The 27,775-nt window shown below is 41.5% G+C and overlaps 1 protein-coding gene across 19 annotated transcripts in view; it reads right to left on the bottom strand.

Moving 5' to 3' along the window:
• The window catches only part of TNIK (TRAF2 and NCK interacting kinase), a 724,668-nt gene that overhangs the window by 513,221 nt on the left and 183,672 nt on the right, over positions 1-27,775 (bottom strand). The gene's annotated exons all lie outside the window — the stretch shown is intronic.

Raw genomic sequence — 27,775 nt, 5'->3', positions numbered from 1 at the left:
GTTTATTCTACTTTGTGCAGGAGTAATTTCCTACCGGATGAATTAGTGATGACTTATCACAAGCATCAATGATGATCAAGCCCTCTCAAGAGAGGGAGCTAGGTTTCAGAGAGAGTGGGGGTCAAATCAAGCCCGAGAACAACATCTGCTGTGCATCTGCAAGGAATAGGGGCACCAACATCCCTCTACATCAAAGACTAGTGGGATAGAGCACAGGGAAGGAAGCATTGCTGGATTTGAAGCCAGAGCAGGAGGTCAACACTCAATGAGAATGAAGGATTCCTTACATGCTAGCAGAATTAAATAGTCTTCCTGGCCAAAGGTAAAATCTGCATTTCTCAAGGAGAATCCTTATCATAAGAGCACCTCTACCTATTTGAATCAATCTAGCACAGGCAAAGCCAACCGCTTTCTGCATAACTTAATAAGCTCTTATGAAATAAAGATACAGAAAAGTAATCCAAACAAGTTAATATAAACGTGTTACTTTCACCAAAGATTAAATATACCTAAAAGTATAGACTTTATTCACTACTTCCATGAAAGTATGAATAAATTCTTTATTAAAAGAGATTGCATACACTGTACTGTTTATCGCCAGTGCGCCATTTTGTCTGGCAAACAAATTGTAGTCGCCTGGGAGCTTGGAAAGATATTTCTCTCCAGTCAACAGAATAAAAACCATACTGTGGCAACAAAGCTACCAATGACCAAAAACTCATTATACATACTTAATAAACACCAGAAGGTCTTCAAACTCCTTAGATGGGCAGTATTGAAACAGTGAACTGACTTAATGCTCCTTTGGACTGATGTGTACCTACAATAATAACACAAAGAGATGAAAGGAAGACACTGTGATAAATTACTCCAGTATCTAAACTTGACTTTACATTTGAACAAAAATGACAATACCTGCTCCTTTAAGAGAATATCAGTTACCATTGCATTAACAATGTGGACATCCTCTTGAGAAGCAAAAAGTACCCTTTGCAGGAATAGGTGCCAATTCCTATGCTGAATCTAGGGTGACTTCCCTTTGGAAGCTCCAACCCTTTCTCCTTTCCATAACTTGGGTGAGGTTGTAAAACAGTCACTGTCACCTTTCACCTCTTGGTCAGCTTCTTCTCCAAGTTCTAAGAGGCACTTATGGTTAGTTTACATTTTGCTCACAGTGTCTACTGCAAATAATTTACAAATTACAGACGATACAAATTTCTTCTTAAAAAACAATTTAAGCTGCCTAACCTTTTCATGTCAGATTAGATGAAGTTGCAATGGGTCCTGTGAGAAATATAATGACTAGACTAATGCATTCAGCTTTCAGATGTGGTTTGCTGATTTTAAAGGCCAGTAGACTTTCATCCTGATATTTATCCACTACACTTTCTTGGGACAAATTTATTTCTGATGGATACTAGAAAGAAAATAAAATTTGGTTTGGAGAACTTAATTTAAATTGAGACTGTGTACAGTCTAGAAAGAACAATTTGAGCATCAGACAGACTGCAACCATAGCGTGAAGGGCACACATCAAATGTCAATAACATAATCCACCACTCTAGGTCACAAATTGAAAAATATCACATTTTCAATAGATATGAAATATCAGTTATGCTTACAGTTTATGGAATAAGTAACACTGCAACCTATTCACTCTCTAATTTAAGGAGACAAAATGATGGAAGGGCTGTTGTAGGTTTTTAGGAGCTGCCCTGAAGAGTTTTGTGACCTGGTAAGTACCTGTTTCAAAGTAACAGTTTAAAGTAATTGAAATAATAATTTAAATTGCCAGAGTGCCATTTGCGGTGTAAAATGAGTGGCTCGATAAATTCAGTGTTATTGAGACTTTGAAAATGTTAGGAGCTTGCAGTCGAACGTCAAGCTTGAAGCTGTAGTAAGAGTTACCACAGCAGCAGGGTTTAAAAATAGATTTTTTAAACTCAAGTTAGTGCCATCAAGCAGTGGAAGATAAAGTGCATCCTGACAGTTATAATTATTACATTCTGGTGTTTCCTTCAGAGGAGAGCAACAATTAAATATCTACCAAAGAGTACATCCAAGAAAATGGCCTGCACCTGTAACTCAGAGGCAATTACATAAGGGGAATTTAATCTCCAAAAATAATGTATTTTATTAGATGGGCAGAGGGAGAAAAAAATACATTTGTTGAGGTGTTGAAGAATACACTCACAGTGGCCTCAAAAGGCAGAACAAATCTATACCCAGCAGTGCTTAATTTGAGCCGGTTCTTTCTGGTGCTAGGCACCAGCACCTAATGGTCAACACTGCCACTTATGGCAGCGAGCCACATGGTGGCGATACTTGTCTAGTTTCGATAAGCACATCAACAGTTATTTATTATTTTAATTCACGTTAAAAATGACTGATGCCTGCCGCCCAAGCCATTCTTGAAGCTTTGGGGGCCTGGCATTGACTGAATTGTCACACTTGTAGGCGTATTATTTTACAAGTTAAGCACTGGTACCCAAAACACCCACAGGCCCATAGATGAGAATAGGGTCCTGTTCAAAATCCAATTCACATAATCACATTACGGTGAACTTTGTCCCACTTTCAATTTAAAGTCACAAAGTACACTCTTGGGGTCTCATTATCAGGTCCCTGGTGACTAGGGATTACAAGTGGGACCATGACCAATCCCTTAGAAATGTGAAAACATCTGGTCTTGTTCCCCTTGGTTATTCCTCATTCCATAGTGGTTATTTTAATCAGAAAATCTGCATGCTTTTAGAAGGTGGGTTACTGGGTGAAAGACTCCGGGTATGTGGTATTTCCACTGGACTCTTGGAATTGTAATCAACTTGTAATCGAACCCTCGATGAGCAGAAAGGCAAGACTGGTTAAATGGATCCACTGCAAGGCTGGACACTTCTTTCACTGCTCAACCTTTATTCTGAAAAGAACTACCACTAGGTATTAAACAATCATACAATGTAGGATTTAAAAAAGGCCTGAAACAAGGAGTGTTCAATTTGACCAAACCAGGGATGGTCTTGTGGCTTTTCCTATGGACAGTAGGCGAACAATTCTAGAGTGAAGTATTCCTTTGACCTGCGCTTTCCTACCGTTAGTATGCACTTACTGACTCACCCAATTTTGCACAGAGCAGACATTGGCTTATTAGACAATCTAGGAAAAATGTACAAAGATTAAACTATTAAGTTTAGTTGTGTTACAAGGTGTTTGCATGGTACAGTGTCCAGTTGTAATTGTAATCTCCAAGTGTGGGTTTCCATGATTCCCAGTGAGTAAAGACAAGGTGCAAATCTAAAAGAATTCTGCATTATTCACAAAGTCTACTGGAAAATAAGTACTGGTTACTTGCAAAATATAGCACCACCTGGATAATGAATCAATGAACATTCAGCGAACATAAACAGAGAAAGATCCTTAGAAGTCAGGGAACCCAATGCACCAGACCCTAGCGGGAAGGTCAATGCCAATCGACAATTTCAGGAAACTTCTCAAGACTGAATTATCCAATCTGGCGCTTTACTGGATTGTGATGAGAGCACAGCAGTTCTTAAGTGGATGAAAATTCCCTTAGTGTCTTTCAGCTAGTGCTCGACCTTGGCGAAGGGTGGCTTTTAAAAAGCCTTCAATAGATATATGGGTAAATAATACATTTAGTACCACGATGTGGTCTTTTAATACGAGGAAGAGTGAAAAGGTATCACAGACTCTCCATGAGGTGTTGAAATGATTAGGTGCTCCTAATTCTTTTGAGCATTGATGTTCCTATGAACCCCTAGCTATAATGACAACAGTATATCCCTCTTTTCCAGGTCTAGTACCCGCACCTAGTTCGTAGCTGAAGTCTTCCAATGTCATGTGTGAACAAAGAGCTGCAACGTTTCTATCAGGGATGAGTAGCTGTGCTTCACAGAACTCTGAGAGCAACAAGCCATCAAGAACCACTGAATGCATAGCAAGTTGTAAAAATTGTGGCCATGTCAGGTTTACATTCTGGCAGCGCAGACTTCCGCCAAGACTCACCTACATAATCCAAAATATTTAGCAAGTAAGATCAGTCGGGGGCTCAAGGAAAAAAAAACAAGGCCAAAAATCCAGAATTCAAAAGCTTTTGATAAAATCACACCCCAGTACCGACACACGTAACAATCTTAATGCATCAAAACAACCCACCACCCCCAGATGAGGAAGCTGAACCTATCTCTAAGATCAGTCTGTAGGTTGCAAGATCTGTTGAATAGCATTAGATATGATGAGCTCTCAGATATTTTGAGGACAAATAAAGAAGTTTGAAAGTTTGTGAGGGATTTGGAAGCCACCATAAGGAATTCCAGGAGACCCTTCTACAACACCACCAATACCAATATTTAGACATTAATTTTGCCAATATCCTTTTCTCTTTTGTAGGTCATTTATAAGATACCAGAAGGATTCAGTCACCTAACCTGGAAATGATCTATTAGGTGCTTAGGTGAGCCTTTGCGGTGCAGGCTATGTTGATTGCAGGTTGAGTGTTTCCGAGTTCTGATGGTCAGGAGAAAGCAGTTTGAGCAAAGGTGTCAAGATAGTGGATTTCATGAGTGAAAGAAAAATACATGGTTAGGAATTAATTGAGGACATGACTGAGATCTCTGAAAGATCTTTCAACAACAGGATTTGGATCTAGAAAGTGGCTTAGAGTGGCACTGTAAAAATAGTGTAAGCTAGAAAGATTTATGAATTGGTAGTTAGAGAATGAGAAAACAATCACAATCTTGTGGAACACGTTACATGCAAATGGACATCAAGATGCTCCTTTTTACATTCTCTGATGCCGAAAGTCTAATTTTTGTACCTCAAACCTTTTTTGTCTTAGTCCCACTTCCTTACTTTCAAATGGACATAATTTCACAAATTTGCAGAGCAGACCAGGTTGAAAACATTTATCATGAGTTTTGCCATCAAAACTAGGTTGGATGCTGAGGTGAGATAGTTCACAAACACCTGAAATGTATTGGTCATGCAAATCTGCAGCCATCCTTTGAGAAAATTATAGCAACAAACGTAGGAGAAAAAGTAGAGAACTGGAGCACGCAAAACCTTCGTTGGGGTTTGGGGACACTACTGCGTCAAAGAATGTAGAGTTGATGCTACGAATATGATCCAGATGTTGTCCTGCTGATGCAGGGTTAATGCAGAATGTCTGGAGCATTTTGATGCTACCTTGTTGTGTGATAGAGGTGCATTGGTCCCAGTGTTGCCACTGCAGAGACACAGAATCATCCATTTGATGACTCCTTGTCTCACTGGTGAGAAAGAAAGAGTAACAAGCATTTATCTAAATATCTTGACACCCAGAGAGGAAAACAACAGTTACAATACTTTCTGAAGAACAATTTCTGTTTCCATGGACTTGCTATTAAAATCACTCACAGCGGTAAGTTTACAACTATTTCTTAGTTATATAGGCTAGTCAAAGAAAGGATATTCTGAAGAGAGGCTGGGTTACAAACCGCTAACAGAAAAACAATATGATATCTTGTTGGGACGAATGAAGGCCTTCTTTGTGCTAAAACACAGGCTTATACGGGAATGATTCCACTGTGACTATCTTTTTTCTGAGAATAGTTTTTTTTTTTTTTAAGACGTCCTCAACTCAGTACACATAATTTATCAAGAAACGCTAGAAATGACTCACATATTTTCAGGAGTGGCTTGTGTCGGGGAAGAGTAGCGAGGTGGGTGGGACGAAGATAAAAAAAAAAAGGATCTGCCTCCCCGCAGCGCCGCTCTTCTGCTTCTCTCTAGCTCCACTGCAGCACAGGCTCCCAGACTCCCCTGCAGCCAATCCAGACGCTGCTCTCATGCTCCTGGCAGCATGAGTTCATAGTCAGGTTTGGCCTGAGGACCCTGGATTTGCGGTCCCAGAGAGACTGGGAGCCTGTGCCTGCTGTCTCCAACCCAGCAATGCACCTCGGGCTGGAGTCATCTCAGTGCGTATGTCAGTATGGCCGTCCTAAGATGGCCAGCCAAACCCACATGCGCACTGACAGCAGTCCCCAACCCCCCCCCTCCCGCCCCCCCGTGACTGCCCTGAAATGGCTCCGGCCCCAAGACTCACCCTTAGAACTTGAAAAATAAAACTATAATAAAGTTGTTTTATTATCATTTTATTTTTCAAGTTTTGAGGCTGCTGGGGGCGGGGAGACTCCTCAGTCATAGTGGAGGAGCCGCCGCTGCATATTTTGGGCCAGTAGCAGGTAGAGGTCTATTGTAGAGAGTCATGATCAAAGTGAGTTCAGATCATGCAGAAATAGTTAGGTTAATGAGCGTCACGTATTTCATCATATAGTTTTTATCCATGTGATCAAAATACATAAAGAATGTTCCTTGTCCAATAAAACAAAAAACTGCCTAGGATTCTGATCATATGTACAACAGTATACAAAAAAAGTTTATTTCTTTGGGATGGCGGAGTAGTTCATTGAAAATTACCATTTTCCTTTGCTTTTAAAGCACAGTAAATATATGTATTTTATTTTATTAGTGTCAAATAGTGAACAATAAAAGCACAACAATTCCCTTATTTAGATTTCAATGCTGAAAAATATTTTGACAGTGGGTTGAATGCTTTTGCAGAGTGGTTGTCAGATTTAACTATATAAATGCAGATAATGCTTGCAGATTGCATTGATTTATTCTACTATTGTATTCCAAAATAATATATCAACATGTCACTCTGCTGAATTTAAGGACAGAGAGGCCTGAAGGTGAGATGTTCTATGCATTGAAACCTGGACAACCAACTTCAAAATCAACAGTTATCCAATGCTGTGTTAACCTCTGTATTCCATGTATAATGAACATTCAGTGGTTACAACGTCTGTCATAACAAACTAAGATTCGTGAGCCTGGATTAGCAAAATGCAATCCACCCTTAACCTCTAATCTTTCAACAGTGTGTCTGAAAGGCTTTGAATGCCCACCAGTTAAGAAAATCTTTGTTATTCCCCAATGGTGTTCAAACTTTAAAAGATGACAGCCATCAGGGATCGATGAAAAAGTCCCTATTTCGCAGACCACAGCCAGTTAAATTAGCAAATTCTCTGTAAACGTAACGAAATCCAATGGAGGTGAACGCGTCGGAGAGAAGAAAGTCCAAACTCCACCTTCTCTTAATCTGTGTGTCTTTTGGATCCAACTCTTGGGTCATTTTGACTTGCAAACGCAATTCTTATTGTATAGTTGCATCCTGGCATCACAAACCTTTTACCAATTACCCTTGTGAATACAATGTTTAAAAATTGGTGAGGTTAAATCAGCATGAACAGATCCTGAACATTCTGTAAGAAGTACTTTTCCTGCTCTAGCGTAACCCAACACATGGGTCTAAGAATAGGGTCACCAGTAATGTGGATGGCCGCAACTAACTCTTATGGTGAAACAAAGCAAGCAAAGTCAATGGAATACAAACAATGTAAACCAAGTTGAAAGATCACAGCTAAGCATCCCTAAAATCACAATCTAAGATCTAACATCCTTTGATTGTGCAGATGATTATGTCTGCTGAGGCTATGAAAAATCCAGGGATCCGCACGGCAGAGGAAACTAAACCATAGCAGCTGAAAGAGTACCCCTACCTACACACATCTTGCAGCTATGGCTTGTAGTTGGTCAAAGATGGAGTCAAGGAGCAAACTGGGCTGCAAAAGAGTCATAATTTGTATATGGAACTACAGTGATTGATGGTTTGGATCTGAACGCCAATGGACATCAATAAAAAGCCATTGTGCTAGAAAAAGAGACACACTAAACCATATGTTCAGTATATTTTACATAAAACCAATATGTGGTTATGTAGATCTAATATACCAACTACTACACATTCTGGTTGGTTTCGGATTCCAGTTTTAGTAAAAGAATATTTTTAGCAGCGTGAAAACTGAAATTACACTTAACATATTTACAAATTAAATAAACATCTAAAAACCTTTAACATTATCTATCAAGAACTTAGATGGGAAGGGGTATTTGCAGAGTATCTACAAATATTTTACTTCTTCAGGGGAAGGTTCCACCTCTTACACTCACAAACAAAGTTATACTCTGTAACAACCAGGTGCAATTGCAAATATTAGCTTGTTTTGAATTTGATGTAGAGATTTATACCACATGAATTTGTGTTACGACTTCAAAATTAAATGACAAAACAAAATGGCACTCTATTTACTAACACTGCAAGTGTGGGAGGAGTTGGGATTCAGACTCAAGAACTCAAAGGCTCAGCAAACATCAGTCATGAGTACATAAATTCACCAGTCTTTCTGTCAGACTAGCAACCACAATAAAATAGAAGATAAAGTACTAGTTCCAGATGCTACAGTTAGTGCAAGGCCACTAGGAAACACCCCATGAAAGTCCTCCAGGTGTGTTGTTGTCAGATTGAGGTTTTCCTATTAAAAGTAAGTAAGTAAGTATTTTATTTGCATAATTAATGAAAATTGTTGCAATTTTTACGGGCAATAGTTAAAATTTAAAGGAAAGGCATTAATCAAATTTAAATAAAAAACAGGGAGCACATAGAAAAGAGGAGGCAATTAATTTTTGTGATTAAAGTTCATTCTTGGTCACCTGCTGGTATTAAATTGTTAATTCCAGACATGAATTTTACAAAACTAGTGGCCATCTGAGGAGAGTCGCCCCTTATGCACAATTCTAGTGCTTCATGACATGTCCTAATATTAAAAGAAAGCCAGATGATTCGTATGGCAATCAAGCGTCTACAAATGCACAGGATGTGAATTAGGTTTTCTTCCTCTTGTTTGCAGAAACAACATTGTGCGGAAGTTGCTTTCTTATACCCTTGTCCGAATTTATACACCATCAGTGGAATTAGGCCAAAACGAAATCTCATTTATTTGTGCTTTACATATGGTTTCATTGGCGATGAAAGGTAGGGCGGAGATGTTTTAGGAGCATAGAGTTAGAAGCCCAACTGCCATGAAAGAGCTTTAACCCTGATTGTGCGTCGTGTTCATGGGACAGAATGTTTGCTATTAAAAGGTGGGCGAGATAATTAACAGGGCGAGCTGAACCCAAACCGAGCCATGGGTATGGCTTGGCTCTTAGAGAAAATGCACAAGCCAAGCCCTGAAAATATTTGCCCCGGAAATCATACAACACACATTATGAACAATATTATCAAGTCCCTTCAAAATTGAAAAAAATTATATTTGATTAGCAAGTGGAAGCGTTGGCATTATTATGTGACACTTTAACACTGTACTGAGAAGTACATATGTAAAGGTGATCATTTAAAAATGAAGTTAGAACCATTCCTGCCCCTCTCTGACGACAGTGCATTAGTGAACTAAGGGACAAGACAGCTGTCAGGAGAACCTTTATGTGGGCCAGACTGTCATAGATAGAGCAACATTATAGTCTATGAAATCAAACACAATAGGGCGTTGTAAAGCTAGTAAGATGCCTGCGTACTTGAAGGTGCTTTCATATGCGATAGTGAAGAAATAGGAGGATCAGTAAAAAAAAAATATTTGCCTAAGATCACACTATTTGGTTAAAGTAAGCTGTGTTAAATCCTGGTTTTCTGGTTTGACTTTGTACAAATCAGACTAAATTGGTATCTATTTCTCGGTCTTTTTACTTCAAATCTTCGTGTATAAGGGTAGAGCGAGGGTGGCAGGCAGAAGCTATATCAAAGTTGGCACTCGTTATGGGTTGCAGATCCAACGGGACCTCGAGCTAAGCCAGAACCAGCCTTCAGGGTCGAGCCAGGCTCAAGCTCTCAGCAGCTCACCCACCTCTAGTTCCCATTGTAACTGAATGTTGTCTATATTTGCTGTGGATGGGGACACCCTGAATAATAGAATCATATGCATATTTCACAAGAAGGGTATCACTTCTGGGCTTTTACAATAAAGTCTTCACCAAAATGCTGCTATGCCATCTTCTTGCATGGGCACATCAAGGACTAATTGCACCCGTTTATAAATTAGGTTCCAAAAATTCTTCCCACTAATCCGAAATGTTCATCCCTAGTCGTTTTAACTGCTACCCCCCCACGACCCCATCTCCCCTATACCAATACTGCACTTCCTTTAAGGGGACTTTAAGGGGATCCTGTGACCTTTCCTGCAACTCAACTGGCTCAAGGGCACCCTTTTAGGTAGGGGCAGCTCCGAGGAGCATCACCCTCTGAAAAATAAAATGACGGGGACAGGGCCATGCTGACGAACGTCACCTCAGCAGTAGGAAGGAGTGGTAGGCACTTATAAGTACTCGTGTCAGTTTGGCCAACTGTCTTAGGCCAGTCAAACAGACATGTGCACATAGGTTTCTCCAACCCAGCTGTCTTGTACAGACGGGTAGAAGAAAAGCTGCAGGCTCCCCGCGCCTGAACAACCATTAAACCAGCCTGCTCAGGCGAATCCATGCGCTGCTCTCATGCTAGGGATAGCCAGGCAGCAGTGTCTGGATTTGGGTGAAGAGCCTGTGCAGTGAAGGCCATCCACTTCTAGGATGAGAGGAGCAACGAGGAGACCAGCAGCGGGAGCGGAGCAGCAGGTATGTTTTTATTTTATTTTTAACCCCTTGGCTGTGGCGGTAATTCCGCTGCAGCGCTAGGGGGGAAGGGGGGTCCGCGCGGCGCCGCCATGCTCGTGACGGAACCACTCCGCTATGAGCCACGGCGCGCTGTGCTTGTGACGGAGTGGTTCCGTCATGGCCCCCCCAGCTCAATAGAACGCTCGTGCAGCGTGGGCGGGGCAGCAGCGCCAAGACGGAACCACTCCGTCACCAGCACATCGCGTCCATGGCTCGTGACAGAGTGGTTCTGTCACGAGCACGGAAGAGGTTAAAACCCCACCCAAAGAGCTACCCAAGCCCCCCACCCCCCACACACTTTACTAAAGCAGCAGCTGCTACTGCCCAATTAAATCAGTTACTTTTTTGTCTGTGCACCAGCTTCTGTATAATGGCACACCAGGAAAGGTAAGCTTATTTGCATTGGCCCGCCCTCATGCAAATGAGGGATGGCCCCTTCACACTGAATGGGTGCAAAACACGTGCATTCTCGTTGCACATTAGAGAATGGGCTGCAAAGGTACACACAGATGGATGAGTTCAAGAAAAGTGGGAAAGGCAGAAACACCCACATTGCAATTGGGTTGTAAGTGAAATCCACATATAATTTTTACTGCTCGTTAGAGCCCGGTTAGTGCTACATCAAATACCTAAAAAACTAAATTAAATAGCATCCTCCAATTCGAAAATATGAAAAAATGATTTTCAAATGTTTGACTCAGCAGCAAACATGGTGCAAAAATGATAAGACACTTCCGCTATTTCGTTATGCAGAAATAATGACAATTGCTCCTAAACTGATGGTGGACCGCCTCTGTAGTGACCAGGAAGGAGCCTTTTAAATTGTACCCAGCAGCTATGCCTTTCAGCGCGCAGCACGCTGCGTTCCAGGCCCTTGCTTGGAGTGGCAGGAACAGCAAAATAGCAGCTCGGAGAGAAAGGCCTTTGTTCGCAGGGCTTCAATTACTCTGAATGCTGACAGCCTCGCGCAGCCCCGCGTGCTTGCTTCAGCTGGGCCCCGGCTCTGTAACACCGTGCCCCATGCCAACAATGCGGAGTGGAGCCGCCGAGAAAGTGAATTACGGCCTCTGCCGATCAGATTACACCCGCGCTGACTGACATATCGCAGGAGTCCGGCGCTCTCGCTCTGCAAAGACTGGAAGGTCAAAAGCGGTGAGACTGCACCAAAGAAAAAAAATAAAAAAACACACACTTGGTTTGCCCAGTACAACATGCAAGCACGTGCTGCTTAACCAGGGATAATTTATGATGGAAGGCAATGCTATGCAGAAAAATGTAAAAACACTGAAAATACTGATAAAAAAAATGTAACTGATGCTCATGTAAAGCGCTCCAATACCTTCGGGTCGAGTTAGCGCTACATAAAACGGCAAACACAAAAAAGCTACTTTTGTAAAAATATGTCGTATTAATTATAGCTGCATTTATATAGGGCTTACAAAACCTGAGGCGGGGTTCAAAACTTTGAATTATAATAAACAGGCCAGACCTATGGGAACTGGAATAACATTTTCCTGCACAGAAATCAGGCTATAGCTGGATCATTGGCTTTTCACTATAACCAACTCAGGCCTATTGTGCTGAGCCTGAGCTTCCCCAGAAGACATCAGTCAGGCATACAGTGATACATTTACAAATGTATGCATAATTACTGTTGGCAAAGCTAACTACCATCTACTTAAGAGGGCTTAACAAGGAGTCTAACACTTCAAAGTGGAGGAGTGTGGCTCACTGATTAGAGCGGCAGACCCTGATGCAGAGGTCTGGCCCGGGACCAGGGTTCAATTCCCGACGCGGCAGGGTCCTGAGCCCATAAATGTCCACGGACTCGATAATTCTCGCCTCGGTGCCTACTCTAATCATGGGGTCCCACGCAGCAACTCTGGGCAATAGCTTGCTTAATCTCCACTACGGCGGCCCACCCGCTGAGGGATGCCTGGCTTTCACCTTGGGGATGCACAGTAGGGGTTATCTCACAGGGAAAAGCCAGGACGGGTTCCCAAGGCAAGCGCCTTGATGCCTTCGGGTGATACGTGCGCTATATAAGTCGCAATACATACATACATACAAATCTTCTATTCCCATGATTCATAAGAAGGGGTAACAAACACCAAAACCCTTGACTACAATGGTAATCTGTAAGACTTCGCGTAACAAGGTAATTCGCAGTTGGCTCTAGTTTGGAGTAATTACAACCCACCCTTAAATGCCGCTTGACTTTAACATATGGTCTTCACAGTAAATAAGTCAGGGATACTGCCATTAGCATAACATTTCATAATAAACAGATCAGGCCTACGGTCATGATCATTAGACTGCCATCTTACCAACTTCGTTCGGCTGTATGGAGTATAAGCTTTGCCGCAAGCTTAACAGTGCAATTCAAGCACTCATTTTAGTGGAAGCGCACACATTTGCCCCAATCAAATCCTTTACTCAGGGAACCCAACATGAAGGAGGAGTGTAAGCATTTCTGACTAGTACTCCTAAAGCTCCTTTTTATCGATTGCATAAGGTCGCGCGACAGCGGAGGTGTCAAGTCAGACCTAAAAATGCATGTGAATGAGTGTAGCCTTGGGCATCTCATTCTGATCTAAAACATGCAACTGCACTCTGCAGTTTAACCCATTGGCTGCGTCGAACGATCAGCTCCAGTGCTGAACGTTTGAAAAACAGGTGGGGCAGCGTCGGCCAACGGACGTGCGCAGCACTACCAAGGTAGTGCACGCGATGACCGTTGGCCGACGGCAGCAGCCAATGGGTTAAAGTTAACAATGGGAATTGGAGAGTGCTGGATCTGGAAAACAGCAATGCATTCATCATGACTTCTCTAGTCCTTTCTGAGTGGTTGACAGAGAAATCCTAACATCATCAAATATTTGCATATCAAAGGTACTTTAATAGCATTACAGTTCCAGGTGTGTGACCCTGAAAGGCCAAGCTCCACACCTATAGGAATAAATAATGCTGCTGACTTGTTAAGCAAATACAATATTCCCATCTCTGTGGAGGGGAAGCACTTTTTCTATGGAAGCACACATCTTCTGCCCAATCAAAACATGTGCTCCAAAGAACTTCTCCATAGTACTCCTTAAAGTCATTTTGTAGGCTGATCACAAAAGGGCTGGTGACAGATGCACTCTCAAGTCAGAACTGAAAACAGCTGATTCGCAGTGGGAAGTTCATTCGCATTCCTTACATCTCAGATTACCTGAAGAGATTGCGGATGACGAAGGCATAACATATGTCATGTAAAGAAAACAAGGATATTTTCCCCGTTAAGTAGAAACCCACTGCATAACAGTTGGTAATTGAAAATTAAACAGTACAAGAAGAAACCACCAATGTAGAGAACACATTAAAATAATATTAGAAATACTATATTATCACATTTCCACCTGGTGATTGTTGGTGGACTTCGGTCTTCTCAAAGCGCTAAGAGACCTGCTGGTGATTATGCGCTATACAAACTTCAGTTAACATAACATAACCTTGAGAAACCTAGACTCAAAAGTTACCAAATGTTTACTCGCACAATCAACCACCAAGTTTCCTACTGGCAGCACTCTCCCTCAATGCACCAACCACCTTACAAGATCCATATTCCTCCTTCTGGTCCCATGCTTGAGATGTCACTGCCCACCCTAATCACAGTAACCAAGCACCGGGTGCCACAATTTCCCTTAACTGAGCTACCAAAAATCCTAAACTGAAGCTAGATCCCATCATCCACGCACCACTGCTGGCCCAGACTTGACCTCACCCTGCATGTTTAACCCAAGGCACTTGTCATTTTGTCAGAGCCCAGTTTTGAGTTGGTTGAAAGGACTTCGGTTCACCCAGACCTTGATCTTTCCACAGTTTCAACACCTATCTTCTCCATGAATAGGCATGACAGCAGCTTTTTGCACACTTCTTTTGTCTCCAGAGCTGCTTGTCTGTAGGCTTCAACAAACAAAGCTCTTATGTATATTTTTTTAAAGTTCCTTCAACAAAGTTGGGTGGTTGGAGGTCCATTGTCAGATTCTCATGCTCACTTTTCGTTCCGCTGTGTCTCACAAATTTGCTACCCACCCATCTCAACTTCACCCAATGGACTATCTCAGTGGATAAGACCATAGTCCAAGTTGTCAATGGCAGGGTCCTGGACGGAACTACCCCTCTAATATAAAGTGTACCACTAAAACCCCAGTATAGCAGCATAGAGATGAATAGATCTGGTCAGAAATAAGTAGGTTTCTTTGTTTTCAGTTGCTAAGGCGCCTGAAGAAATATGAGCCAACACACAATATAAAAATCGGTGATGATTTGTACCAGAGGTAAAGGTAGCATAGATTTTGCAGTCATTAGAGGAGGAGATGGAGACAAGGGAGGGTTGGCACTATTCATATCAGCAGAGGATAAAATTGGTCAAAGTTCCTTGCACTGGATACATCTCAACCATCAAAGTAAACAAATGTAAAAACTTCAAAGGCTGAGGGATTTGTTACCCATAATGTCCTATATTTTGCAACATGTATGCTTTCTTGCATACTAACATTTGTAAGCAAAAAAAAATGGAAAGTAGTTCAATAGATAATAAATGTTCTTTGTTCCCACATTTCCTGATAAAATTGGTACCCCACTTATGTGGGTGGGCCTATCATACACAATAGGACATGCCCCAAAACAAAAGGTGGAGGGATCAAGATTCTTTTTTTGAAATTCCACCTTTCTGGGAATGTGGGTAACTACTGTATTGGGCCCAGGGTTGGCCAGCACCCAACCCAATCTACCAAGCACAGACATTTCTGAAATGGGAGTTCAAGGTGATATGGCATATAGGGGTCCCGCGTTTTTGTGAAACTTTGTATAAACTATGATATTTTCCTCACATTTCTGAGGGGGAAAGTTCTAAAATCTATGAGGAGCAACAAAAGTCCTACTACCCAGCTTTCACACACTCTGCATGACAAAAAAATCCTTGCGTGTTTGGGCCTGTCACCCATGACAGGAAAGGCCACAAAATGATATGTGGAAAGATCAAGATTTTTCCGTAGAAAGTCATTCTCTCTTAAAGATATAGGTAGCTGTGGTATTTGGGCTCAGGTCGTCTCACACCTACGGAGCCTACCAAACCCAGATTTCTCAAAAAACTAGACACCGGGGTGTCCAGAGTAGTTTGGTTCACACGGATCCAACTACTTGCTGCAGAAAACCTCTTGAATTCCAGGAAAGACACACCAACCCCTGGTTTGCTAGTTGTCAGAAATGTTTTTTGTCCAGCCTGTGTCCCCTCCCCACCACTGAGTCTGGTAGCAGCCGCTACTGCTATTTATCACACCTCAAATGATTCCCAAGAGTATGATATTTGTTGGATGTGATAAATAGCACCTATTCAGATTTGTGCAATTTGGTGTTTAACCAGCCAAAATCCACATGGTATGATTAACACTGAACGTATTTCCCCTGTGAAACTTCGGGAGGTTTGACCTTCCAAAATTTATCAAAGGGTGAGGTATTTAACGCATCCGATAATTATTGGATACATTACGCACCTCCCAACTCGTAATTCCAACACTGGTGCAATCAGGACTTTACACATGGATCAGAATGCACCAACCCACTCCTAATCAAGTCCAAAGGTACTATTGAGGTATTACTACCATCAAATGGAATAACAATATTGCTGAATCCTGAGATAGCTGTCTATCAGAGGGATAGATAACTCTGCTCTACACTCTTCCCCATGGCATGTCACTAACAAAAAACTCTGGTCCGCTCTTGATGCCTCCTCCTTCTCTTTCGATCCACCGTAGACTGTCCGATATTCATTAACACTATAGAACTCCCGTCACGTAGTTACCCAGAGGCAACACACTAATGAGAACGCTACTATTACATTACCCTACTATCAAGGTGTTAGAAAATAGGTGTTGAGCTCCCATGTGGTTTCACAAGCTTTAACATAAGAACAAGATACTTGGAACACAGCATATTTTTATTCATTGTGTATTTTATTACCCTTTATCGCTTTAGACCACCTCAGCTCGCATTACGATACTATATGTTGACATTGTCCTGCAGAATTCTGGTTTTGATCTACGACCCTCTCCTAATGTTTATACTGTAAGATAATACCACATCGCGTGTAAGTACCATCCTCATGTCTGACCGCTTATCTTTCACGAGCTGCGTGGTTCTGGATCTGTATCTGTTTTGACTTATTTTCATTTTTACTTTATTTGACTCAACAATGTAAAATACATGATTATGTGTATTATTGTTCAGTGTTTACTTTCTTTTAATTTCTTGTCTAATAAAAATGATTTGAACACAAAAAAAAATCTAATAAAATGCTCATGAACCTCTTTGTTTAATGATGTGCCTAGCAGCTGCCATCAGCTTATCTGCCATGGGCCAGGCTAGCAAGCAGGGAACCAGTCCATAAGCTCCTATCAGGGAATTTAAGCAGACATCTCATGCAGAAACCTAGCTGTACCGTCCCTCGAAAACCTACCCTTACTGGCAAATTAAAAAAATGCTAATAATCAGCGCAGTCACAAAATTAACATTTGAGAATGTAGCACAGACAACATGTTTTGTTGGCAAGGAAACAGAGAGGCTTCCTGTTTTCCCACTCCTTGGCTGTACACTGAGGCATATTGAGCACAAATCCTTTAGTTCTAAATTATGTCCAAGGAGTGAGAAAACCAAGAGGGTCTGCCGCCTTCCCAGAGCATGCTTCCATCTCTAAATTGATATTAAAAATAATAGTTGCTCGCGCAGCCATTTCTCAACAGGAAATCTATTTTCTGGCTGGGTGCTCAGAAAGCGTTCCATTTGTCCATTTACTTTGCTTCCAGTCAGCTCAGAAGAGAAGTGGGTGTCAAGATTTCTTTGCAGTTGCTGAATGGTTTCCTTCCAACCAGAAAAAAACCTGGCAGCATTCCCCTACCATGACTAGGGAAGGAATGAGACAGTAAGATTGAAGTGTGCCATAATCAGGCAGCTCACTTTAAGGGAACAAGGCACGAGAAAGAGAGCCAGAGCCCCAAAGGGCTAGGAGTCAGAAAGTGACCACTTTAAAAACGAAAGTGCAGCACAGAACCTACTGCATGTTCTCCCATTATTTTTACCACTACAAAGTTTGCACACAAAAAAATATTTTAATAACCATTATCAACAAGAATAGTAATGAAATAATAATGATGTTACGAAGAAGAAAAAAGAAAGAAAAAAAAGAAAAATTAATAATTATAATAATAAGTGCAGGGGTCAAAGTTTTCCAGGTTGTCTAGATTCCATCAAATACCTTCCCTCACCACTCTATACTTCCTGTCTCTTTATATCACTCTAGCAGGTTTTTTTTCATCCCTCCTTTCTCAATTTGTCACCGTTTCCTGTTATGTATGCTTATATATGTGTTTGTATGGTGCAAAAGTAGTCAAAATGAAGTAGAGCGCTGGACAGGGTCAAAGGGAAAGATGAAGTTGTCTATTGCTGCATCATGATGTAGTGTTCTTCAAAGAGATCTTTGCTAAATTGGAGCATGGTTGTGGAGGTCCCGATGGTACAGGCATTTTGTTCCAGCCCTTGTGTGCATAGATATAAAGGTGTTTTTCTTCCTCCATTTTATTACATTTTATTAATTCCTCGGAGTAGAATTTTAATGATGGATAGTAAGACCTGCAGCCAGATTCATCAATCTAAATTGCGCTCGCAAAGGGCCAGATTCTGAGAATTTGGCCCCTTGCAAGTGCAATTTTTGCATTTGGGATTCATCATCCCAAATGCAAAAATCGCTATTTGCGAAATCGCATATTTGCGAGGAATTGGATTTAAGGAATCTCTATTAGAGATTCCTTAAATGCAATTCATTAACCAATTTGAAATTGCGAACTCGCAATATTTTGTCGCTATTTACCACGAAGTCTGACTTCGTGGTAAATTGCGAAAAAATAGAAAAAAGCACTTTAGTGCATTTTTCTTTGTTGCATGTTACACACGCACATGTCCTTTGGAAATGTGTGTGCGCAACACCTGTGCAGATTTGCATTTATGGGGTGCTACAGGGTGTCCTTTGGACACCCCTGGCACCCTTGAAATCGCTATCTTATTTGCGATTAGCTAATTGCTAGTCGCAAATAAGGAATACTCCCCATTCATTCCTATGGGCCTTTAAGACTCGCAAAACAGGTCTTTGATGAATCTACCTGCTGGTCTTCAAAAAGGAGTGCTGGAGTCCGCCATCTACAACCACCAGCCTTAGTTAACCACAGGTTGTTACTGAGCAGTAGTCAAACGCAGGTACTGGCCTTCTTTCAATGGCAGAAAAAGATAGGCCTTCCTCGTGTATGGCACCATCGAGGTGAGTGAGGACAGCAAAGACTTGGTACTCAGCATGGTTGTAATGGACAGGAAGGAAGGTGCGGGTGTCTTAAGCGTCTGTACCATTCATGTCTAGGATAGGGCCGATTAGTGCTAGATGACCCCTACCAACAGAGTGGATGGACTGATTTGTGTGCACAGGGCCTGGCTACCAGTGTGCATCTGATTGGCTAGTTGGGAGAATGGGTGTCTCAAAAGCCTGCCAGAGGAAGATTGTTATAAATGCCAATGAATCAGTAGAGTGTGCAAGACAGTGTGGGAAAAGTGTGTGCTTAACATCTGTGCAATCTTGGGGAAGACAGTAGCCTGGGAATGGAGGGCCCCAGGGGGAACAGGGTTTGGTGGGGGTCCAAGATAGATGGGAGCTAGGCCCATCATCATCTACTAGTGCGTGATCTCTCATGGATGCAGAATTACCCTGAATGGGCTGCTGGCTTCATCCCTGGCAAGCAACATAGCACAGAGAATGGGTGGGGAATGGTAAGTAGGCCGGTCATGCAGGTGAGCACTAGGCAGACCAACCCAGGGGAAGAAATTAGCAGTAGTCCAGTAAGCAAGCTAATTGTCTTGGGTATGTGGTCTCATGCTCCTGTAGTCTGCTAAGTGCAAGCCTAGATATACCAAGTGGGGAACCAATGGTATTTCACTTCCTGTGATAGTTTTTACATTGAAAGTGTGTGTGTGTGGGGGGGGGGTGTTGACTCACAGTTACCAGGTCTGCATTCTTCTCCCATGTGAATGTTCCTATTTCACTAGTTAATAGTTGAGCCCATGGAATAGGAAAGCCAAAGAAAAAAGAACAATGATGGTCTAGAGAGTAAGCAACAAGAGGGCCAGGACAGACACTTCTCACACTACTCTCTACCATATGGCTCTGGTTCCTAAAGCAGCAGGCAGTGAGTGGGGAGGAAAACTCCAGTTTCTGTTCTAATCTGTCACTGCAGCATATGCAGACAGAACTTCCTCATAAAAAGAAACCTTTTGCCTCTATTATTGTGGTTGTAATAAGGAATGAGAGGAAATGAACAATTCCTGCAGATGGCACACATTATATATCTGCACTTTTTTTAGTTGTGAGAGGAGGGCACAATGAGGAAGACACTCTCAAGGGTTGTAGCTCACACCAATTAGAACAATATAGGCAGCAGCACTACGGTTTTGGTACGGTATGGTACTACAGAAGGGACCACAAATGCTTGTGCAACCCCTTCTGTAATACCGATAGCACTGGCGCACATAAAGCACCAGCACTATCTGCAGGGGCCATCCCTTCATTCGCATGGGGGCGTCCCCTATGCAAATGAGAGAATCCCTTTGCCTCTGCGCCCACACCGTATTTCAGATGTGGGTGCAGAGGCAAAGAAGCCCTCATGAGGCGCACTGTGAGTGCGCCTCCTGATGGCAGCCCTCGAGCGGGGGGAAACGGGGGTCCCATGGACCCCCCCCAGACATCCCCTTGCAGGCGGGTGCAGATCTTTCTTCCTCTTCAAAAGTGCAGGCAGGTGCCGCCTCCACAGTGAAATCACTGAGCGGATGTAAAGCAGCTGAATGTGCTGCCTCTAGGGCAGCGCGAGTTTGCAGCTGACCTGGGAGCAGGGCATTCATGATAATAGAGGGCATTTTCACTGTTTGCGCATGGCGTACCTTTTTAAAGGTGCGCCTAGCACAAACAATGCAAATGCGCTTTTCCCATAATACTGCCTCTGGAATGCTATTTTACTCATTAAAATGCCATTCTTACCAGAGTTCATTCTAGCCTTTGAGTACATTTACTAATAAAGCAGCAATATTCACATTCAGTCCTCTCAAAATGCTCCTTCTGGAAGGTTTCTTGTGGTAGCAGATCTATTTTTGGCCATGTTACACCACAGATGGAGTCTCGCCATCAGGGGTCTCCAACCCTATCTGCAATAAGAACTACTTATGTTCAATGAAAATCATCTCGAGCTACTAATATCAGTGTCCTAAAAGCGGCCACCTAGACAAGATTATATCAGTGGTCATGGCAAACAAGATTACCAGCAATTATTACTGCTGGCAACCCAGCACCAAGGTGATGTAAAAAGTATTCTGTCAATTTAGAATGCCTCAATGTGTAGAGCACATATCAGCCATAGCTGCAGTGTCCCTGTCACCAAGGTAATATTACTAGTGAAAAGGCCCCCCAAACGGTGCATGATTTATTACTCAAATATCAGCTTTAAATGTGTTTTGCAAATTCAATCATTTTTTTCCAAACATCAGTTTATGAGTTCTGAAAATACACACATTTTTGTCTTGAATACACACTTTTCAATTTTGATATACATACAATAATTCAACCAAGCAAAAGCTTCTAATTTAGGAAAGCTACTTCCAAGAGGATGGAGATCTCCCAGTAGTTCACCAGCTACTCGTTGGAGAAGCCTGCATTGCATATTTACTAAATATTTTGATTAGTTTGTGTCATATAAGTGACACAAACCCAGCACAATAAATCGGGGTGGGATTTACTATTGAACCCAAATCAGAATTTATATTTGAATGTTCCCCAAAGTAACACAAATTGTGTGGTAAGTAGTATTCCATGAGTAGTACACGGGATGAGCCCATGCAGCCACCATACTGGGAATTACCGTACTGCCTTGCATCAAATATTTTAAGTCTGCACCATGATCACTTGTTAGTGATGGACCAGATGCATCAATCAGAACAGAGTCTGGCTGCAAGACTTCACAGCAAGCCTTCCTTGTCAATATTCATGAGGCAAAATTCATTCTGAAGCAATGAAATGCCGAGATGGCGAAACTGCAGATTGCCACCTCTACAATACAAGGCAACATAATGAGCGGCAGCAAAGCACTCACATTTTCTTTTGAACCAAAAGAATATGGGAAAACACTTCTTAGGTGTACCTTTTCCCTTTTAGTTCACTATTAAGTGATTGTGGGTGTCAAAGATATTTGGACTCACAATTTCATTTCAATACACTTTGATTTTATTTTTCACCCTTGCAAACCTTGCCACTTAGCACACAGCAGACTTTGAAAGAATGAAGGTACCTGAACACATCAAGTGTATTGTACTAAACAGATGGATTATCACATTATAAACATTGCACCATGAATAGTATCTAGTTTTTTAAGGAATTTGACATTAGCTCGTAAAACCTTTATAAGTTACTAGTATGAATATACTGATCAGGTGTGAAAACATTTTACTGATGTTAAAATAGACCCTAATTGAAATTTTAAGAGGTGTTTAACATTTAATAGACAAATATTAGATTAAAAGAATACAATATCCTTTGGCATCTTATTAGCCTTTTCACAGTATATAGGATTCATGAAAAAAGTTAGTGTGTCTGACCTTTGATACTTTTATCTACACTGCACAGCCAGCTATGAGAATCGAACAATTATGTGAGAAATAATCATTGTTGTGTTTAGCCATATAGAGTATGAGATCCATAAGAAATATCAGAGACAGACAGACATACATACACTCACATACAGCCCTGTCTATTACATTTTTTCATTGGCAATCCCCACGTTAAATTGAATATTAGTGCATACTGGTGGACAACACTTTCACTTTGTTACCAGTGAATATTTGAGGAAGTCATTCAATCGAACACAATGCAAAGAGGAATTGCTATAGGGTGAAACGAACATAAATAAGACGGAAACCCACAGAATGAGGAGCAAGGAGTAGATAGGAAAACCATCCAATCATTAGAAATGGGTTGTCTGAAATCCCACCCTCTGTACATTTTACTGAAGACAATAGGTCTTTGTTAACAAATGGCTAAAGCTGCATGTAAGCGAAACCTTAAATTGACATGCCTTAAAATTCAACTTTTATGGTGCATACCAACTTGGATACAGCTTTTCTTTTTAAAGGGAATATCACGCAAAACAGTAAAAATAAGAAATGCTATGGGTTCCTCACAGGGAATTCTTCCATTTTCTTCACTGTTCTTCGTGGAGCTCAATAATCCTTTCCCCTTACATTGGTACAATTTGTGTGGAAATTCCGTGTAGTAAGAATTGTGTAGATCCCCATAGCTGCCAGAATGTTCCCGCCCAGAAACGTAATACAAATGTGTATCTTTAGCCAAAGTTTGAGGTTTGCAGGGGATTATGAGTAAGAAAAGACTTTGAGATCCATGCATGACATACCACTCTGGACTCCCCCGCATATCTAGTTTTCAGTAAGGTCTAGGTACAGTAGGTTTTCCTGGATGCGAGGGAGAGGAAGGTGTCAAAATTCACAGCTACCCTCAACACACAAAAGGGTAGATTTTAATAATTGGCAACATTTGATTACTCCATGTTGAGTTCTACAGCTTTTCCTGTTGTGGTCACCCATGAAAGAGGTGGGTGTAGTATAGGAAGTGCAGAAATGATGAGTGATAAGAGTTTTGTGGCTCCTTGCAGATTCTTCAACTTTCTCTAACAAAAAGTTGAGTTTGTAGGGCATTATGAATAAGGAATAAGAAATGTTAGTGGGATCTACACAAGCCAGACCACTCTGTAGTCCCTTGGATGTTTAGTCTTTAGAAATGTCTGTGTTTGGTAGGATTCTCTTGGTGGAGGTTGTGTCTGGGCTAAAATTCCACAGCTATCCATATTATAGAAAATCGGATGCATGCACCTTGTGTGTTGAGCCTTTTCCCTTCGTGGACACTAGGCCAACCCAGAAAAGTCCAGTGCCATTTTTAGATTGGGAGAAGTTTGAGAACACACAATAGCAGAACATTTGTTATTATCAATTGGGCGTCTTTCCATAGTTGGCTTCTGAATATAAGCCAGTGCGCAAACAAGGAGAGAAAAACATTTTGCAAAATGCCCTCTGAATCCTTAGATAGTATTGGTAACCCCAGTTAAACGCTATAGAAATACTGACTAATCCTAACTTCTGCATTTCAGAAATTCTTAAGTTTCCTTCATACCCAATTTTCATTCATTCGATTTTACAATCTCAATTGCTGCCTGGTCAGTACACGATGAAAAATCAGTAAGGACTGCAAGCTTAGTGATTGCCTACAGGGATCACATTCTTTTGGACAACCAAACAATACACATTCCTGCGACAAGAAGGGCCTGATGGACGTAACAGTATGTCAGTTTTGTAAATCACAGACAACATTGTTACCAATTTAAATTTTTTCATACTAATTTTCTTAATTAAAAGAAATTAATTTATTTGTAAAACAAATGCCCCCAGGTTGAAATTGTAATATGGTCTAGCTTTATGGGGTTCAACGACAAATTATACACCTGTAATGACCACAAACTGCTTGCATACTAAACCAAAGAAATAAAAAAATTGATTAAGAGTCTGAAAAAAATACAAAAACTGGTAAAAAAGTGTCTTTATTTCAGTTTTCAGTGATATAATTTTCAGAAACAAAATATGCTTCATTGCACAGCAATGTAATGCCATTTGCAAATAAAAACAATAAAAAGCACAAACTGTACCTATATTTTGGCTACTTTTTCAGTTTACCCCAGGGGAATTCACAAACCCTGGGTATCATCAGAATCCACAAACTTTGTGGAACATGGAGGCAAATTTGGCTTGGATATAATTTGTGTGAAAAACGTTTGAAGGCTTAAGTTCAAAGTTCCCCAAAAACCAAAAAAGGGCTCAACACGAGGGTAGGGATCTAGCAGCCAGGTAGGTAAGTACTTGTGCAGATTCTTCATGCATTGCCAATGTTATTTACGAATTAACACTCGCTATTTTAACTCAGTCCCTCCTTAGAGGTTACTAAATGTAGTTTAGTCGTGCTAAGTCCCATGCATATCCATGAAACAATGCCAAAATATTTTTGAATCCTCGATTAAAATTTGTCCCTCGTATCTTTTTTTATGTCAACATCTTTTTTGATTTTATATTCAACAAAGCATCACATTCTAGTCCGCAAAACAAGGACATACCATCTGTCAATCTTAATAAGTGTTCTGAATGTCCAAACACAAATGTTTTAATTAACTGTGAGACCACCTAGGAACCATTGTGTTCATCCAATACTATAAGCAGAGGTAAACAAGTGAAGATTCCTTCCCAGGCAATGTATCATGAGAACACCCAGTACCTATATTGGTCTTTAACAATGTCAACTTACTAGCATTATCACCTCTTTTACAACCTGTGCAGCAGAGCACAGTGTCTCAAACTCAGACTATACAGGAGTACTGAAAAACACAAACAATGACATTTCAATGCTTAAGAATCATTATGAAGGTTGCAAACCTTACAAAAAAATGAATAGTGATACATTATGAACGCCCAGTGCTCAGAGTAAACTCTGCCGCTCGCGAGAGGAAAAAAAACAGAGCATGCTAATAGGTGGTGTCATCAGTGTTGTATGCCTTGAGATAGTATGGCACTCATGCCAGTAAGGACAAAAACATAAATGCCTAAGTCAAACAAGAAAAAGGAAAAGGGAAGTAGAGGGGAGGAAGAGTAATTGGGCCCACAGTAATATAGAGGCAAGGGTCAGGAAGGCGTGACATGCAGTGCATAGTGACTAATATTCTATACTTTTCTTTCTAAGGCAAGGACTCCCATATGATCAGAAGCCATTAAGCACGTCAGCAATGTGAATTTTGTGCCCTATAAAGATATACTGAAACTGTTGAAATATGACTGACTATGTTGAAGGTTTCGGGTCATTTCCCAATTCATTGTGCGATTGGTTCCCCGGCTGAATCTTCACAAACCTAATATAACCTGCACTTGGTATCATTTGCAACTACTTGCCACAGATTGATTAAACAGCACCAAAGTTATACGCAAATTGACATTTAATTGACCAACCATTTTACTATGCCCTTCTTTATGGATTGGTAAAAAACTTGGCATACCAACAGAAATCCAATCCTTCCTAGATTATGCCAACTTTTGTGCAGATTCATCACACAGAGCTAAACAGATTTCCAAATGAACACTTCACCACACACCCTTTTTAGGTTTCGCCTGCACAGATGTGCTTGTGAAATCTATTGAATTTAATATATCTTAAAAGGGGTTTACATTCCGCCCCATGGCTTTCCTTGCCTTTCATTGGTTTCCTAGGCTTTGGCTATAGCATACTATTTCCCGTTGTTCTTGTATTGTTCCTCCTGTGCTTCCCTTATCAGTTTCCCGGGGCCGAAGTACTGTTTACATTAGGCGTGGGCGGAAAATCCGTTCCGCTCGCGGATTTTGCGGATTTTCGGGAAATCCGCAATCCGCGAGATTTGCGAATTTCCCGCAAAATCCGCAAATCCGCGAGCAGCGGATTTTGCTCGCACTGCTCGCACTGTTAGCGTGAGTTCGCGCCCCGCGAATAAGTGCGAAATTGCAGAAATACGATCTTGGCAAAACTGAAAGTAACTACTTACCAGGTTCAAAAGTTCAGGCACATCATTAGTAGCCATTTCCTGCAGTGCTTCCTGAGGGGCCCCTCCAGAGTTCAGTTGCCAGTTGAAACTATTATGTGACCCTGCTCTGAACCTCAGAATAGTTACACATATGCCACAAAGGTCCTGAATTACAGCTAAGGGAGACAAGCAGGAGCCAGGCTGGAAGTTAAAATCCATTAATCAGCCCCTAATTCATTATTGTCAGTTGGGGCAGGGCAGGTGTTGTAACTAATTTTGCAACAATGAAAGCACTTAGCAAGTGCAAAAGATCACTAATCAGGGCGCACTAAGGAAGCAGGTGCCAGCTAAAAAAATATTCTGTGACACATTAATCAGCCCCAAATTAATTCAGGTCACTTGAGGCAGGGAAGGTGTGCTTTGCTTTGCCGAAAATAATGTACACTGGACAACCAGAGGGTGTAGTGATGAAACAGAGGGTGGCATGGGTGGGCCAGAGGGTGGCATGAGTAGTCAGAGAGTGGCAGTGGTGACAGAGAGTGGCAGTGATGAAGAAGAGTGTCCCAAACAGGCTGGACACGTAGAAACAACAAGTTCGCAAAACTTGCGACCCGACAGGTAAGTTCGCAAATTGCGAAATTGTAAAAACCCTCGCGAACTGGCAGAAACACGGGCGAACACAAAAAAAAAAAAAATCCGCAAATTCGCGGGAATTCGCGGATTTTGCGGATTGCGAATCCGCAAATCCGCAAAATTCGCGGATTGCCAATCCGCAAAATCCGCTCATGCTTAGTTTACATCCACTTTTGTGGGACTAAGTTTTGAAGTTTTGCATGCACAGTGCTCATTATATATTTTTCCTTCCCATTATTCTATTTAAAGAATATTTCGTTATATCAACCACTTCTATGTCGACTACCATCAACACGATGACGTTTGCAACCATCCTATTCGTAATGCACAGAAAGTGGATCTGTGGGACCTTTTTCTCGTGGTTCTACTATCATCAAGACGACTACTTTTGTAAACCATCGTAGTCGTTATGCAAAGAAAGTGGAAATTTGGACCTTTTTCTTGTGGTTAACCTCTCCATATCTCACACCAGATACCACTTCAGAAATTCACATGTAATTATGTAGGGTTTAAAAAGCCACAATTTTTGACAACACAAATCTTCAGGATGGATGATCTAGGTCGTAATGCCCGGGCACACAAATGACAAGTAAGTTATGAAACAGCAGAGACTTCGGGCCCGATTACGACTTTGGCAGTGCTGCGCCAGCTCTCTACCAGTACGGAACTGCCAAAGCCATGTAAAGACCGTCCGCCTGTTTATGAGTTCAACTCATGCAGGCGGACTGTCCTTTAGCCTTTCCTGCGGTGGTGCCCTAAAAAAAGAGCACTGCAATGGGAACTGCAAACATTTTCCAGCACAGCATGGTCTGTGCAGTCCA

This window comes from Lissotriton vulgaris, chromosome 11 (genome assembly GCF_964263255.1).
Source record: "Lissotriton vulgaris chromosome 11, aLisVul1.2, whole genome shotgun sequence".
Classification (NCBI taxonomy): Eukaryota; Metazoa; Chordata; class Amphibia; order Caudata; family Salamandridae; genus Lissotriton; species Lissotriton vulgaris.
Note: the sequence above shows the minus strand (reverse complement) of the source record. Positions and strands in the feature narration are given on the sequence as shown.